Source organism: Anguilla rostrata, chromosome 19, assembly GCF_018555375.3.
Source record: "Anguilla rostrata isolate EN2019 chromosome 19, ASM1855537v3, whole genome shotgun sequence".
NCBI lineage: Eukaryota > Metazoa > Chordata > Actinopteri > Anguilliformes > Anguillidae > Anguilla > Anguilla rostrata.
In genome coordinates this window covers 4,904,111-4,917,873 of record NC_057951.1, presented here as the reverse complement: position 1 = coordinate 4,917,873, position 13,763 = coordinate 4,904,111, and the positions used below count along the sequence as shown (strand labels likewise).

Sequence of the window (13,763 nt, the reverse complement as noted above, 5' to 3'; positions counted from 1 at the left end):
TCAGATGTGAACAACAATCCCACAAACACATGACCGGATCCGAACTGCGGCCGAGGATCTTTCACATTCCGGAGCCGTGACTGAACCTTGCCATTACGCATTTTATGACAATTTACTCGAAATTCAAAACCCCCCACTGTGACTGGCCAAGTCTGCAATGAAAAAAAAAAACAAAAACATGCACCAACTCATTGAGTTTTCCACAGCTGCTAGGCATTCCAGGTAAGTTTTAGTCACTGGTAGACTACTGAATTGTTTGCATTGATTGTATTAAATAAAACGATTACATTAGTGCCACGACTAGTGCTCAGCGCCTATACGTTTTTCCCCTTCATGTGGGACTTTCGCACTTTCCCGTCGAGACCAACGCGAAAATGTATGGGGACAGAGTGGTGTAGGTTCTTTCTGCTGAGATCGGCCCCTAGTCCGTGTCTAGGCAACCTCCCACAAAGAATTAGCGCACACCTGTTTGACTTTAAACCGCAACCCTCTCGGCACGCGAGGAAAAAGCGGAGGCAATCAAACGGCGTAATTGCGATTACCCAGCCGCCCAGCGGGTACTTCCCGAGAGCAGACCGGCAGAGCCGGGCCTCCACATCAAAGTACGGCCTCGGCTTTCTTCTTTTAGTGTTTATCGAACGGGAGCGAGCTGTCGGGAGGAAGTCGGTGCAGGAAATGCTACTGAACAGACACGCTCCTTCCCCCGGTGATAATAAACGCACTTTCCCCCATCAACCTTCGCATGTGAAGGAGTATCCAGTCTCAGAAAAGTAAGCACACGTGACAACGGTGTGTTGACCAACATAAGGCATTTTGGCCACTTCCGGCTAATGGGGCAGAATATATTGTGACATACCCTTTGTTGCCATTTTCCTCCGTAACCTAAGATGTCTCTTTTTTTATGTCCTAATGACACAATTTGCTTAGGCCCTTTTCCCTGTCTGCTACCCAAATGATATGCCTCTTAATCCCAGTTTGTGCGTAACTGCAAAGCACGTGTGTGTGGTGGGGCGGGGTGTTGTGGTTTGCGCTTAAGGGCAGGGCGTGGAGGGGGGGGGTGTGTCTGTTTGCTGTTTTTCGCGTGAAGACCGCACAGAGGTGAACAAACAAATACATTCATGTAAATCCATGGACATTTCCCACCATTCAAAATTTCACCTGAAGACAGAATTTAGTTTATCATGCAAAGTGTGTATGTAGGGCAGCCGAGTGGCTCATTGTCCTTATCTAAACCTCAGAGGTAGTGTGACGTGACTGAAAGCGATAATCAGTCTGTGTGTTATAACAGCGCAACACAGAGACACGGAATCCCCTGGTAGCCTAGCAGGTAGGCTATAAAACCAGGATAAGCAGCATAAGCAATTGATCCCAATCAATATCAAGCTCCTCGCTACCGCCGATGCAAAAATATGAGTGTGAAACAGTAACGAGTGGCATTTTCCGTTGAAAAACCCGCATTTTTCAAGTTATGTTTTGACGCTCGTGCTGGAGAATACGATTTTCGAAAGTCGACAGTGTTTGATATGAAGAGAGAACTACACGTGCATGTGCACGTACGCGTACGCAGCGCCAATGCAAATTTGTCATCATCTCGTGCTTGTAGAGCAAATTTAAATGGAAAACAGGACGCCGCGTCCTCCAGCCCCATCATTCGGTGACAGGCATACTCAAATCTGGCCCTCGAAGGCCAGCAGTACTGCTGGTTTTCTCTATAGAAAAACGGTTCCGTGTACGTGCACGCACGCCGCGCCAATGCAAAGTTGTCATCATCTCGTGCGTGCACAGCAAATTTAAATGGGAAATTTTACCGAGAGACGGAGAGAGAGAGTTGGAGAGGCATCAGTGCATTTTGCATGGGAGGGGGGTGTATGGAGGCGTCCGCAGGTTCCGATAGAAGGTACACTTAAAGGACACTTCTGAAGATCCAAACAGGTAATGAGACGGGAGCATTTCAATTGGCAAAGCAAAGAGCAGGCCGTTCGTGTTTTCTTGTAATTGTCAGTTCTGATAATTGCAGCGGAGAGTAGTTTTATCTCTGTTGTGTGTAGTCTCATCAGGTAACAGATATCAGATTTCAGGGACTCTGGAGTATAGTGAATCTTTTTTTGGGGGGGAAAAAGTGTAAGGAACATTCCAGTACAAATTTCTTTGCCAATTGAAATGCTTCTGTCTCATTACCTGTTTGGATCTTGAGAAGCACCCTTTACCCTCTATCAGAACCTGCAGACACCACCATACACCCCCCCCTCTCCCTCCCCCGCCAACCTGTGTAAGTCTCTCAGTAGAATTTCCCATTTAAATTTGCTCTACAAGCGCGAGACGATGACTAATTTGCATTGCCGCTGCGTACATGCACGTATGCGGGACCGTTCCTCTACAGAGAAAGCCAGATTTGAGTATCCCTGTCGCAGAATGGACGGACTCCGCCAACTTTTCAAAAAACATGCGGTTAAACAAATTGCCCCACGTTCCTTCAGAGCATTTTCTGAATCCAGAAAGCAGTGCACAACATCCTTAAACGGCGCATTATGTTATTTTGTCCGACCTGTGACTTTTTTCTTCTGAATTCGGTTGCTCTAACCCTTCGCTATCTGAGTGACGACTGAGTGCACGGAACTGCGTAGCTGTTGGCAAAGGGGTTGTGGTCACGCTTTGGCGAGGTTTGCTGGCAAAGATATATTTGAAGAAGCAAGCGGCGGTAGAACGCGTCGGACGGGTTTCGACGTCTCCCGGGCGCCTGACGTTTGCCGCGGTTCGTTCTGAGAGGTGGTTGGCGGGCTGGGGGACCTCAGACGACCGAGTCGGAGAAATCTCACCGTCAACGCAGGAAGGACAGTTCGCGAAAAAGCCCCCAGCGTTTGAGGCTATTAAAGCAAAGCCTGTCAGTTAAAGTGGATTTGCTGTTGCTTTTGAGCGTCCTGTGAGAGATCTGTGGCCTTCCTGGGGCTACATAGCCTGTTTCAGTGCGTAGTGTTGGTAGTGTACGGTTAGGTGGGGTCCTGAAGGAAGGCGGCCGTGGCTCTGCCTGTCTCAGGAGGCCTTTCCTTTGGACGCCGATGTGGGCGAGGGTGGTGTTGTGTTTTCATTGGCTCTTCTCAGAATGCCGTTAGCCAGCGGAGGGCTGTCACGGTAGCCTTGGCAGGTTTTTTTTGTGGTTTCCTTTCAGACCGCAGCCAACTTAAGCCTTGGACTCAAGGTGTGTGTGTGTGTGTGTGTGTGTAGGCTCTTGAGCCAGCTGGTGACTTCATTAAAGCATTTAAGCAGTGAAACCCAGGCTTAAAGGTACAACTCCCTAAGAAGCAGCCTGAGTCCACATCCGAGGACCGGCCGCGCCCCCTTTAAAACTCGCAGTGATGCGAGCGACGGCCGGCTCTTTCACCCCCCGCTATCCGGAGGTCTCGTGAGCGCAGCCACCTTAAGGCTCTCTGAGCTCTTAATGCCAATTAGCGCAAAGCACTTTACACCAAATGACCGCTGATCCACCTTAAATAAATTTGCGGGTTCCCGCAAACCACCTGGAGTCCCTTGTATTTGAGAAGGCTTAGCCCAGATTCAAATTTAATTTGCGAAATATTATTTTGAAAATTATTATATTTATCATTTATCAATTATTATATTTGTCATGATCTATGTTTTACATGCAGTCTCCTTTCCCATTCGTCAACGGAAGAGGCATTTTTTTTTTTCCATGACCGAGGTGTAGTCGAGTCATCTCCGTCTGTCTCAGCAAACAACTGCTCCTGCTTTCTCTGAAGGAAACGTCGCTGCCAAACATTATCGGCGGCAGTTGGTGTCTGCGTATCGCACGCGGGGGGTGAGGGGGGGGGGGGACAGACGAACGATGAACCTTGCGAATCAGGATCTGTGTCCTGATGAGTCCTTTGATGTTTTCGGTTCTGTGCAAACAGGCCCGCTTCCCAAAGTCAGAATAGAAGTCCCCGCGCGGACGTCCGTGTCAAAATAAGAGCCTCTGATCTTGGGGGTCATGTCGGGATAACGCAAAGGGTACATTCCGGGGGAATAAGAGCGCTCTATTGCCAGTGCATACGCGATAAAATCAAGCCCTGTCAAAAGTAGCGGAAGGGTGGAGGTAAAACGTGCGACTGAACGCGGGCAGTGGCTTTTGTGAGCCCCGCACGTTTTTGGCGGAAACGGTTTCGCTGCACAGGACGGTCGAAAGACGAGCGCCAGCGTCCGGGCGCACGCGTTTCGTCACGAGGTCAGAGGAACGACGGCGGATAACCTTGGCGATGGCTTTGGCCTTTCCAGCGAAAGCGTAGGACGAGAGCTCCCCGGGCGGCAGCTTTAGCGTAGCCACTAGCTCTCCCCCAGCTGCATGTCGTTTGGGCTAGCGTCTGAGGGAGCGGCTTCACAACAACAACCGCACCTCACCTACAGCTCTGGGGCTAATGCACCATTTACTGTACATTACAGTGCATTATACTGTATAATGTACTGCTCCCATTCCACAACATAGCTAAACTATTCCTCTGCTTTCTCTCTCTCTTTTCTATCTCCGTCTCTCTCCGTCTATCTCCTTTCTCTCTTTTTCTCTCCTTTCTCTTTCTCTCACTCTGTCTGTTTTCTTTGCCTTTCTCTTTTCTCTCTTTCTCCATCTCCCTCCCTCTCTTTCTCTTTCTCTTCTGTCTTTGCTCTTTATCCGTCGTCTCGCTCCCTCTCCTCTGCCTCTCCCTCGCTCTCTCTGTTTGATCTCTCTCTCGCTCTGAGAAAGGACGACGGGCTTTGTGCGTGACAGAGAGATTAAAGGGGCGAGAGAAGGGGGGGGGGGCTTATCTAAAATCGCCGCAGTTCACAGGTACAAAGTGAACCTCCATACGAGCCTCTCTGAGTGGGGGGGGGGGGGCATGCGATGAGAAGGCACATTTTTGGGGCTGAGCCGCAGCACCTGCAGAGGATTAGGCCGGGACGGGGCGGAGGGGGGCGGGGGAGCGGAGGAGCGGGGGCGGGTGGAGAGAGGCGCCCCCTCTCGCCTCCCCGGCGACTCTTTGTCGGCAATTTTTCGGATTATCTCCGGGCCCTGCCTGCACACCCGGGCCTCCCCCTTGCACACCTGGAGGGCCGCGAGCGTCGAAGCCCCGTCTACCTGTTTGAGACCGCCAGGCCCAATGTAGCCCCGGGCCCTGCAGCACCTGTCCCCATTAACACGTCCCAATTCAGCACCAACACTGTGTTTGTGCTGCATGTTATTAATGTGTCCCAATTCAGCACCAACACTGCGTCTGTGCTGCGTGTTATTAATGTGTCCCAATTCAGCACCAACACTGCGTCTGTGCTGCGTGTTATTAATGTGTCCCAATTCAGCACCAACACTGTGTTTGTGCTGCATGTTATTAATGTGTCCCAATTCAGCACCAACACTGCGTCTGTGCTGCGTGTTATTAATGTGTCCCAATTCAGCACCAGCACTGCGTCTGTGCTGCATGTTATTAATGTGTCCCAATTCAGCACCAACACTGCGTCTGTGCTGCATGCTATTAATGTAGGCAAATTCAGCACCTGCGCTGTCTGTGTTGCATGTTATTAGTGTGTCCCAATTCAGCACCAACACTGCGTCTGTGCTGCATGCTATTAATGTGTCCCGATTCAGCACCAACACTGCGTCTGTGCTGCATGTTATTAATGTGTCCCAATTCAGCACCAGCACTGCGTCTGTGCTGCATGTTATTAATGTGTCCCAATTCAGCACCAACACTGCGTCTGTGCTGCATGTTATTAATGTAGGCAAATTCTGCACCTGCGCTGTCTGTGCTGCATGCTATTAATGTATCCCAATTCAGCACCAACACTGCTATTTTTTATGATTTTTCTTTTTCGTAAACTATTTTGAAATTTGAAGCCAAAATGATCTCCTTCATAATTTTCCATGTAAATATATCTTTCAGCCCGCATGTTCTCTGCCGAAATAGGTTTTAGAAAAAAATGACTGTTGGAGAGGTAGCAGTAGAAGGGAACGGCTGAGAGCCTGTCTCAGAGTTTTCAGACAGAGAGGAGGAGGAAGCAGGCGACTCCCTCTCTAAAAGCTTAGTTACGGTGAAAGAATGCGGGGCTCCCTTTGATCCAGAGCGTTCAGGTCACCGCGCACGCAGCCGGGAAATGGGCGGGGGAGGGAGGGGGGGGGGGGGGATGCCGGACAGGAAGCAGCGGAGGCGACTGAGCAAGGGCTAATAGAGGAGCCTGCGCTGCATTAATTTGGGGAGGCTAATGACAGGAGAAGGCCTTAGAGGCTCCAGGCCTTGTACCTCCACCCCCCATACACACGCACACAACACACACACACACACACACACACACACACACACACACACACACACAACACAGACATACACAGACATACACACGCACACACACACACACACACACACACACAAAGACTCACAAAAACATGCACACACACACACAGACACACACACACACACAACACAGACTCACAAACACACGCACACACGCGCCCACACACACACACGTGGGGGGGGGGAGTAATCAGGAGGCAGATGGAGGCGTGAAAGGTCCGGGACCCGTGTAAGTCCATCAGCTCGGGGGGGGGGGGGGGGGGAGGCTCACGGGCGCACGAGGGAAGATTATCGCGTGGTGAGTTCCGGGCCGTCCCAGCCTGAAACCTCGGGAGGAACGGCGCGGAGGCCCAGAGAGAGGGGCTCAGGGCTAACGCTAACCCCATTAGCGCCGGGACGCCGGGAGGGGAGCGCGCACACGACCCGGGAGACACATGGCGAGTGGACCCCCTCCCCACCGCCCCCCCGCCCCCCCTCAGGCCGCTCAGAGTCACGGGAGCCGCTGTGGATTTACCTCTCGCTCTGCCGCAGCTGAAAAGGCCCGTCTTAGGCTTCAGAATCCTGGGATTACACACACACACACACACACACACACACACACACACACACACGTACACACATACTCACACACACACACACGTACACACACACGTACACACATACTCACACACACACACACACACACGTACACACGTACACACATACTCACACACACTCACACACACGTACACACGTACACACATACTCACACACACTCACACACATACACATACTCACACACGCGCACACACACACACACACACACATACACATACTCACACACATACTCACACACACGCACACACACACATACTCACACACACACACACACACACGTACGGCACAATGACCTCTTTGCGCGGGGAATGTTCCACGCTACCCCGCCCAGGACGCCGCCGCCGCCGCCGCCAACAGCAGGAAGTGGAGCCAAAATGGCCGCCCCCGCGACCCGCCATTCGGGCCCGGCCTTTCTGTGGGATGCTTCCACGGCACATAATGAGAGACACAGAGCGTCAGTGATGGGCATTAGCCTGCCGCCCCCCCTCCCCCCCACCCCCCACTACGACTCCCCAAAGAGGTTTAGAGTCGCTTTGAGGCTTTCCACATCGGAGGCAGGCCTTTTTTTCCCCCTAATTTTTTTCTTTTTGCCAGAGGGAAGCTCTCAGCCTACAGAACTCCTCTGAAAGAACGCTTCGGGTGCCAAGAGCGCCTCGTCCAGGCCGCCCCCCCCCCCCCCCCCAGGTGTCATCACAGACAGGAAATCCGCCGGCCCACGGGTCCCCCCGTCGGCCAAGCTGGGGAGCGGCCAGTGCCGAAACTCGATAGGGCAGGGGTGGGGGGGACCCCTCTCCCGCCCCCTTCGCTTTTTTGTTCTGTGAGGTTCTGTGGGGGGCGGGGGGGTGAGGTTGGGGGATTTCCCTGGAGATTAGCTCTGGCGTTATGGTTACCTCGGCAACCAGTGGCCAACCCCGGGACGGAAAGCACCGGGTGGGTGGGGATCCGGGGGTGGTGTTTACCTTTCCTGGCTCGGGCCGGAACCCGGGAGGGAATGACTTTTCCACACGCGTCCCGTCGGAGCCACTCCCCCCCCCGCCGACGGGCTCCCCCTGTTCTCTCGTTTAACCCCACACCTACTCCAGAGGTCGCCCCCGTGGGCGGGGTCGTAACGGTTACCTCTCCGGGGGGGGGGGGGGATTTGGCAGAAAAGAGAGAGTCTTCGCTGGGATTCTGTGGGCCCTAAACTAAAATGAAATAGGGCTAACTGATTTCCGCCTGAGGGTGCGGGGGCTGTTGGGGGGGGATGTTGTGGGCGATCGAGGAGACTTGGATCCAGCGCAAAAAACAGCGACATCGAAAAAAAAAGCTGTTCGCACCATGTGAATACTGTCCAATTAAAATGTCTTTCAAAAAAATAATAATAAAAGAAAAACACATTTAAAACCTGAAGTGTGGCCCGCGGACGGTTGAGGACCCTAAACGGCCGCGCAGAGTTCAGCTCGCCCCCCCATGAGGGCCAGGAAAAACCCCGAAACACGACAGAGCCTCGCGGGAAGATTAGAGCGCGTGCTTTCGGCCAATGAGCATCCGCCTCAGTCCCGATCGAGGGAAACAGCGGATCTGAAGAGTTCTCTCTGTGAACAATGGGAGGGTTCATAGTGAGGGACTGGACTGGAGTGGGGACTGTAGTTAAAGTAGTGGGCGGAGCTTTCCAAAGGAGTGGGCGGAGCTCTCCAAAGGAGTGGGCGGAGCTTTCCAAAGGAGTGGGCGGAGCTCTCCAAAGGAGTGGGCGGAGCTTTCCAAAGGAGTGGGCGGAGCTTTCCAAAGTAGTGGGCGGGGCTTTCCAAAGGAGTGGGCGGAGCTTTCCAAAGGAGTGGGCGGAGCTCTCCAGAGTCCCGCCAGTGAGACCACCTGAGGTCATCATTTGCAAGCGGTACTAGCACTGATGTACATGCAGTACATATTACATTTTATGTCTGTAGCACTGGTTAAAGTCTTTCGGGAGTATTATATTTAGAGTAGAGCAGTAATTCATATTCATCAGCTCCTGGCCTCCATTTTTTTTTTTTATCAAGCAATCTTTAATTTAATAGGTTGAGTAGGTATGCATGGAAACATTATGCATGTTAAATTCAGCTGTAATGCGTCTGTAATAACTGTTTCAGATCAAAGGTGGTTGCTAACCTGAGGTGGCAGCTCTCTGTTTTTCGGACCGGAGACTGCTGCGTCCAAATTGACCGGCTTCACGGTGGCCATGTTTTTTCCATAGAGCAACTATATACATATTCTTCCGAAAACACAGCATATCGAACTTTGGAGATGCCTTTCTTTTTTTTAGCACTTTCTTTAAAAAGTCTAAAAGCAACCAAGTACTCGAACCAAAATGTCTGAAGCCGTTTCAGAGGTTGTAGATCCCGTTTTTTTTAAGGCCAGTTGGGGAAGCTGTTTTCAGTTTTCGGCCTTGTTTTTCTACCCCCTCCCTCCCCCCCTCCCCCAGTCAGCTCGGGAGGTCTGAAAGGAGAACTGAAACTGGCTTCCGGGGCGTCGCAGGAGGGATGTGGAGCCAGAGGTCGTGACTTATTTTGCGACGTTTCTGCGCCGCTTCCGTTTTTTACCGTCTCCGAGACGGGAAGCGCCGCGCTTCTCTGCGGTTACAGAACTGCAGACTGGGCGGCTCTCCGAGCGCAAACGTCCCTTCCAGGACGACGGGGACGCTGAAGCGGCGCGCCGAGATCTGAGCGACTTGGCCAAAAAGGCAGACGGAGTTCACCCCGGTGCAGCCGTAGCCGCCACCGTTATGGGGACGAGGTAGAATCCGGGGACCCCGGAACTCGCCGACGCGCGATTGGTCCTTAGTGACGCCCGCCGCCCGCCCCCGCCTCCGTCCATTTCCATAGCTGCGGTTGTCTTCCAGGGGACGCTGATGATTTTTTTTTGGGGGCTGGGAGGGATCTCTTTCCCCCCCCCTCCCCTTCTCTTCCCTGTCCCATTTCTGCATGCTGCTCCAGAGGAGCAGCTTTTAACCATTTGAGGTGTGAGGTCACAATGATGTGATTAGAATGTTCTTAACTGAACATTCTAATGCTGATGTCACAATCGCTACTGGTAACTGAAAGTAATGGAGTTCTAGAACACTGAATTATAACATAAAAAAAAAACATTCCAGTAAGCTAAGAGGAGTCATCGGCCCGGATTTCTGCTATTGCACATCATAACACGAGGCTCCCGCCTGGTCTGTAAGTGTCTTCCTGTGCACCTGCTCGCTCGTATTGGCTCCGTTCCCACTTCCTCACCGGGCAAGCCGCTAAAACCCAGCTTCCCCCCGCTCACAGAAGGATTATTCATTTTGTCCGAGGCATCAGCAAGATGCCTGCATGTGGCTCTCTCTTCGGTCAAGGCCCGCTTGCGCGGAGCTTCCTCTTTTTTAGTTCCTCTCCGAGGGCTACAGAAGGTCAGGGCACGCGGTGGAGAATGCAGGGCTGCGATGGGCATCTTTTTCTTTTTTTTTCTTTTCTTTACATGCCAGATGCTGGCCTGCCGTTGTGACCAAAGAGGGGCTCAGGGGCCGGTTTGTAGTCGGAGGATTTAACCCCTTGATGTGTAAGATCACACACAGAAATCTGCAGCACACAGACGCACAGAGAAATCTGCAGCATACAAATGCACAGAGAAATCTGCAGCACACAGAGATGCACACACAGGAATCTGCAGCACACAGATACACACACAGGAATCTGCAGCACTCAGATACACATACAGGAATCTGCAGCACACAGATACACATACAGGAATCTGCAGCACACACAGATACACACATAGGAATCTGCAGCACACAGATACACACACAGGAGTCTGCAGCACACACACATGCACAGAGAGAAATCTGCAGCATACAGATACACACACAGGAATCTGCAGCACACAGATACACACACAGGAATCTGCAGCACACACAGATGCACATACAGGAATCTGCAGCACACACAGATGCACACACAGGAATCTGCAGCACACACAGATACACATACAGGAATCTGCAGAACACACAGATACACACACAGGAATCTGCAGCACACACAGATGCACACACAGGAATCTGCAGCACACACAGATACACACACAGGAATCTGCAGCACACACAGATACACATACAGGAATCTGCAGGGCAGCGCTCTAAGCACTGGGAGAGCGTTGAAAGGGATGGAACGCGCGGACGGAACAGACAGAGGAGTACAAGCCGCGCATTCCGGGCTAATGCGCCCGAAATCGATTCCGCCACGGCTTCCCGCGCACCGTCCCGTCTTCAAAGCATTCCGGGGTGCGCACCGTGGCCGGGGGGGTCTGGCGGGGGGCGGGGCGGGGTCCCCAGCTGAGATGAACAAAGCTGTCAGTGTACGAACAGGACCCTCTCTCTCTTCAGACAGAGCCCACATCTGGAAAACATCTGCTCTAAACAGTGGATCCAAACTATTTATTTATCCCCCCCCTTCTAAAAGGGAAGTTCAAATGCAATCACACACACAGGCCCGGGATTCCGGTTTGCCCGTACCTCACTCAGGGGACAGTTTAATTACACCCCCTTCGTGATGTCACGCCAGACGGCTCGAAGGTAGTCCTCAAACCGGCCCGGACTCCATTTTTTAATCCTCCCGGCCCGGACATTTCTCGACGGCCAGCACCGACAGTCGTTCCTGTCAAAGCGTCGCCCGTTAAAACAAAAAACCGCCTCGCCCGTGCCGGCGCGTTCGCTCGGCGGCGACGAAGCGCGGCACGAACACTAGGCGGAGGAGGACCGGGCGAACGAGAACGCGCTTCAAACGGTTACCTGAAAGCTCTGGGGTTTTCAAAAACATCAGAACAAGCGCCCGGATAAGATCACGCACGCGGCTGCCTGTCGTAGCGCTTCGGCCTGCGGCTTCGTCTCGGCGACGGAGCGGTCGCTTTTGTTCCGAAGCGGTCGCAGGTGCCCCGTTGAAGCTGAGCAAACGTGTGGGCCCGCGCCCCGTTATTTATTTCGACGGGCCCCCCTCTCGCGAGCGCCGGACGAGGCGGCCTCCCGTTTGAACGTTTTCGAATATTTACGAGGAGCTTCGACCGCGCCGAGGTGAATTTTTAAAAAGGCCGCTATCTTTGAACTTTTTTCCGCTCGTTAAACGCGAAAGGAAATAAGACTATGACTGATGATGATGATGATGATGATGAAGGTGGTGGCGGTCAGAAGAAATCCAAACAAAGCCTTCACGGTGTCTAGAGCAGGGGCCTCGAGCTCCAGTCCTGAAGGGGCGTGGTTGCTGCTGGTTTGAGTGATTTCCTTTCAATAGGAAACCCATTAAGGTTTTTGTAAACAAGGTGTGCAGACTCTTTAGGGACTTAGATTAAGCACTAGAGTGCAGGAGCACGTCAAAAAACTTAGCAGACCCCGTTTGAGTTTCGGATCCCTGACAGTAGCACTGTCTTCTCCAGGTCTGGTGCGTTGGTTTGAAGTACTTGAGTCCTTGGAAGAACATTCCAGAAAGGAAAGTTGGAAACCATTTCATGCACTGAATTCGGTGCTGTACGGAATATACGGTTGCAGATCCGTTGCTATGGCTACTGACGGGGAAAATGCGCACGGCGTGGCATTGATTCTGAAGCACGCCAGTCACTGCCGCCGCTTACCGTACGCCCACGGTGCCGCCTCGGCGTCCCCAGCGCTCCCAGCCAACCAATCAGAGCGGCCGTAGCCTTAAAGGCCGACCGTAGCAACCGTAGACGGTCCCTAGGCTTCCGGGAGGCCAAACACCAAACAGGTTTCTCGGTGCGCTAACTCTGTCCTTGGCCCTTTTCCCAAAACTTCAGCGAGAGTCACGCTCCCGCCCCGTATTGTGAAAGAGGATTACCTCTTGGCAACAGGACGTGATGTCACTAAGCAAGTTTCCCACTTCTTGGAAATCGCTGTTTTAGAATCAAGTCGAGGCCTTCGAACTCCGCTTCTGAAATGTCTAATTCGTTCCGAGGTCGGTATGAAGCTGTGAGACGATATTTTGCAGCTGCAGATGGGTTTCTGCGCATAAAATGTATTAGATGTAAAGACTTTGTTATTGTGCATTATTCCCGAGCTGTAGTCCATTGTTAGTTTACCCGTTAAGTTTAATCTCTGCGGTCCACAATGCTGAAAATTCTGTCAAAACAATGACATGTACTAATTGTATTGTATGAAGCATACAACTTCCTGTTTTCCTAATGGTAAACAGGAAGTTATTATTACCTGTTGGGGCTGAGTGAGAACGAGTGACGTAACTGGTTATAAGGCAGTCCTTTGACAAGGCCTGGGTCCGGCTCGGAACAAGGCACGTTTAATCCGCAGGTACAGTTCCGTGAGACAGCCGGCCGAGCGCCGCGAGGGAAAGGAGCCGGGCGTCTCGGCGACTGCGCGTCGCCGCACCGGAAGCTGTCTAAAAAAATGGGCTGGGCCGTGCGGCTACGTCACACACACGGTCATATCAGGGTGCAGCAGGCGAACGAGATCAGCAAACAGCCGGCGACAGACAGAGATGTGAGCGCCCTCGTTCTGAAGGTCACCGATAGACTTCCCCACTCTTGAGGCCATGATCTTTGTCACACAGGCCATTTCCTGACTTTGGCCTTGAAGCCTTGGGCAGGAGAAACCTCAAAATGAATTTAAGGAGAAAAAAAAAAACCTTAACCAGGCAGGTTAACTGAGAACTCCTTTATCTTTTTTTACACTGACAGCCTAATGGAGTCGATGTGGTTGGGGAACGCAATCAGATGTCTGGGATGGTCAGGTGACCCGATTGTTTAAAAAATTGGCCACAGTGAATAGCATATATGTGCTTACATATCGTATGTTATTATAATGATGTATTTTGGGGTTAAATGTATCGCGGTTAGAGCATCGCAGTTCTCCGGCTCTCT

The 13,763-nt window shown here is 52.1% G+C and overlaps 1 protein-coding gene across 1 annotated transcript in view; it reads left to right on the top strand.

Moving 5' to 3' along the window:
* Positions 1-545: 545 nt before the first annotated feature.
* LOC135245547 (centrosomal protein of 41 kDa-like) overlaps positions 546-13,763 on the top strand; it is a 38,374-nt gene continuing 25,156 nt past the window's right edge. The window contains exon 1 of the mRNA XM_064318651.1: positions 546-706. The gene's annotated coding sequence lies outside the window, so the exon portion shown is untranslated. The remainder of the gene's footprint in view (positions 707-13,763) is intronic.